The sequence below is a fragment of the Rhynchophorus ferrugineus genome, unplaced genomic scaffold, assembly GCF_030347505.1.
Source record: "Rhynchophorus ferrugineus isolate W39M unplaced genomic scaffold, kcgeb_rfMv2 rfM4, whole genome shotgun sequence".
Taxonomy (NCBI): domain Eukaryota; kingdom Metazoa; phylum Arthropoda; class Insecta; order Coleoptera; family Curculionidae; genus Rhynchophorus; species Rhynchophorus ferrugineus.
Genome location: NW_027472583.1, coordinates 6,028,821 through 6,032,827, shown reverse-complemented (window position 1 = coordinate 6,032,827; position 4,007 = coordinate 6,028,821). Strand labels below are relative to the sequence as shown.

General features: G+C 31.1%; 1 long non-coding RNA gene across 1 annotated transcript; it reads right to left on the bottom strand.

The window, feature by feature from the left end:
* Positions 1-733: 733 nt before the first annotated feature.
* Positions 734-1,776, bottom strand: LOC143195974 (uncharacterized). The gene is made up of 3 exons (XR_013005629.1): positions 1,461-1,776; positions 814-1,400; positions 734-761 (listed from the first exon to the last, which is right to left on the bottom strand). It is a non-coding gene; the product is annotated as an uncharacterized LOC143195974 (long non-coding RNA).
* Between the last annotated feature and the right edge of the window lie 2,231 nt (positions 1,777-4,007).

Here is a 4,007-nt window from a genome sequence, read left to right as displayed (position 1 = left end):
ATTAAAATCAGGGAACAAATTAAAAGTCTCCATCGACCGCAATCCGGGGATACAAAGGGCGATCGCTCGAAATCGCTCGGCGCGAAGGTGTTAAATGGGGAAGTAATCAAAACGGTGAACACACACACACACACATACACGTGCACGTCTACACGCTCGTAATAAAAAAAATGAAAAGCCGAGACCAATACGGAACGGGGGAAGTGAAAAGCGTTGCCGGGAAGTTGATAATTATTTTCGCGCATTGCCAGAATGTATTGATGATTTGTTGGGCGACAATGGAGGGGAGAAAATGGAATATTTTCTATAATAATCCTTTTAAATTATTTATTTTCGCAATTATATATTTTTTAAATCTTTACTCGCGTTAAATTGATGTTTGACTTATAGTGTATTCAAAGTTTTTTTAGTAATGCGTCATGGATATTTGTGACGTCGAAACATTGCAATATTGCCGCATCAACTGTGAGTTTTAGTTCAGTTTGGATTTGACATACAAAAAATTCTAATCTAAATAAAATAATTGAACAAAAATGTTATCAAATATAATTTATTTTAACATTATAGTAAATCTAATACATATATTATCGAAAGACTTAAAACTACAATTAAAAACACAGGTATAATAGTTTGTAGGTTCGATTTGTTTTGTTTACATTGAACTCTTTTCCACACCATCCATGAGATAGAGTTTTTAGGCGCGTCTTTTATGTAGTGTTATCCCCCTGGAGGCCTAATCCACCTAATTAACAACTGTATATCTGAGAAACGTATTTTACTTTTATTCGAGAGCATATTTACCTTTTTAATTACATTTCTTGTTTCCTTTGATGGTGTGTTTACTTGTCAAGTCATCTTGGTATCACTGTATAATTTATTTCTTCTGCTACTATCCGTGTTCACCATTCTTCATAAAATTAATCACTGAATTCTGTCTAATGCATTTACCATATACAAAACACTTAGTATTCCTTCCCTCCTCATACGTTCTAATCTAATGCTCATGTTTAATTTGGAACAATTACAATTATATCTGTGCACACAGATCTTTCACGCCCTACAATACCATTTTTGACAGTCATATTCAATTAATTATGTGCATACCTTTAGTTGTTTCCACTCTCATCACTCTGTCTCAGGAACTTCCAGCATTGCACACCATATCCTGAAAGTTTCCTTCAGTCACTTTCACTTTTCGACAATTCAATTTCAATTCAATCACTAAACTGTTAATTTCTAATCTATCTAAAACATATTCACGATTCCACATTTATCAATTACTTCCTTTATGTCTTATCGAGTTCATCCAAACCGAAGGTGTTATGGTAGACAATGTTTCCTTCTACATATCCAAACAGTTTTTGATGGAATATCCTTCTCGATCAGAAATATATCTGCAACTAATTATTAATCAATATAATAACCAACAAAACCTAATCGAATGATAATGTAACTTTTACCTTTTTCCATCAATTTTTGTTGTCTTTGCACTTGTTTTGTTACTGTCTTGCCAAGAGTGCCACAATGAACCATTTTGAAATATTCAAGTTTCACCAAGATAGACAAATTCAAATAGTTTATCTTCCTTGGTCTTATATTATGCCTAAATTGAATTACTTTTTCCGGCAATCTGTGGAAGTTCCATTAAACCTCTCCGAGGGTTATCTTTACACCATTTATACCCTATGCTGTGTAAGAATGTATGAAAGGATGTCTTACATCCCTCAAAAAGCTGCATGTCCCTAATTCTTTTATGCATACTTTCCAGACAGACGATTTTCTCTAAAATAATTTTATTATATTATGTTTATATCGATAAAATAGTTTGTGTACTTACTATTCTTATACATTTCATATATTTGGTCTCGAATAGAGCCAATATCAACATAGTCAAGATTCGTCACCCATTTTGTATGTAGACGGGTTTTCTTGAGTGAATCTACAGTATTCACACTAATATTTAGCGCGGCAGCAACCCGCTAAAACATTTTCAATAAAATTGTAGGGGCTTATATTATTTAATATCATCAATAATTACCACTCTAATGGAAATTATGGTCAAAAGGGTGCCTCTATTATTTCGTTCCTTTTCGAAATATTTATTAAAGCCGCAATCAATTTGTGACCGTGACTATGTATTGTCAGACGTATGCAAAATTCTTTAATGCAATAGTGTTAAGAGGTTTTAACTCTTACCTACAAATTGGCGTGACTGTTTAATTAACTGTAGTTTTCATATATACTATAATGTTAAAATAAATTATTCTAATTTCTCTATCTCAGACCAGAAGCGACATCAGCAAAAGACTAGTTGGTTCTAGCCGGCCATTCTGGAATGAGAAAAAAAGACTTATTTATTTGAGTAAACTACAGATAGTGTAGAACAAAATTCTACCACAAGCTTTGAATGCTTCATTGTTTTCCAGAAATACCTATTTACTTGTTAAAAATGTAATTTGTATTTTGTATTTTAAATACCTGACGATGTGTTTTGTAGTTAGTACTTCAAATAATGGCTTTAAAATATATTTAGCGATTTTACTAATGTGTCTAGAGAAATAACGCTCGATATCTTTGGTGAGTAAAATAGCGATAAGTTCCTCAGATAGAAGAACACCTATTAAGTTTTAGTGAGTATTAGTGTATATTAAGTACTAGTGATCTCCCGTGGTCGAAATTCGACTATAATTTATAAAGTTAATAATGTTTCTCTTATAATGGACTAAAGAGAAAAACTTTAAAATATGTTGATGTTACTAAAACTTGTTTTGACAATATTTTCAATACAAGATCAGAAATATATATATATATATATATATATATATATATATATATATATATATATATATATATATATATATATATATATATATATATATATATATATATATATATAACATTAATTACAGTAACAAATGTTTATTTTTTACAATATGGAAATTATGTTAATGTAATATATTTATAATCATTGAATGAACTATTGACATTTGTCTGAATATTGTAAAACTGATCTTTTGTAAGTAGTGCTTTCTTATGGGTTCTAATAATTATTTTATCTTGATAGTTAGTAGCATTTTGTCTTCCAATAGTCAAAATTCTTTTACAGATTATCTAACAAATTTAATAGTTTCAATATATTTATTTTCGCATTGTCTGCTGTTAATTTTCTTTATTAAATAATACATTATTAAAACATTTAAAAAATGATATAAAAAATTACTTCCTAACCACAACTCTCGTAAACAACAAATGGCTGTGAAATCTGACGAGTTAGTTTAGAAAAAGTGCACATGAGCAGTTCTGGCCAATCCGTGCGGATAGTATTATCCTTTTACTGTGGTCTCATCTCAGTTCCACAGTAATATTTTTGACCTCAATGAAATACGTGGAGTTTTTAACAAAATATCTCGCTTTTTTGGCATACGGGCGTAGATGTTTTGCTAATAATTGTTGGCTAGATGTTACAATTCGATGGAACTCACAGTTGGAATCTCATTGGATTGCCCTTTTTGTGAATATTTGGGAGATCGTGAAGCTTTGGGTACTTTTTTGGATTCTTGTTTTTTATTGATGGAACTTGCTAAAAATTTGGATTTTGTAATTTTCTGCAGATAGGTATTTGGGTCTGCTGAGAATATACGGTGTGTTAAGTCATCCAGAGGTGTCCATTAATACGTTTCTTTCCTTTATCTGCCAGGATAACAACGATGTCTTTGTTGTTTTTAAAGCACATGGGCTTTTTATTTCTAATTTATTTCTTCTTTATTTTATTTCTTGGCTTAGTTATTGTTAGGGATAAAATAATTGTGGCTTGACTGTAGAATTGTATTTAAAAAAATAATTAAGCAGCCGTACCAGATCGGAAAAGTGAAAAACAAAGGGTGTTAAAAGTCCAGGCTATTTAAAAGCGGATAATATCGAGAACGGGACTAATGTAAATCAGGGAACAAATTAAAATGGGGTGACTCGAGTACAGTTCGTCCCACAAAAGACGACAGCACCACAAT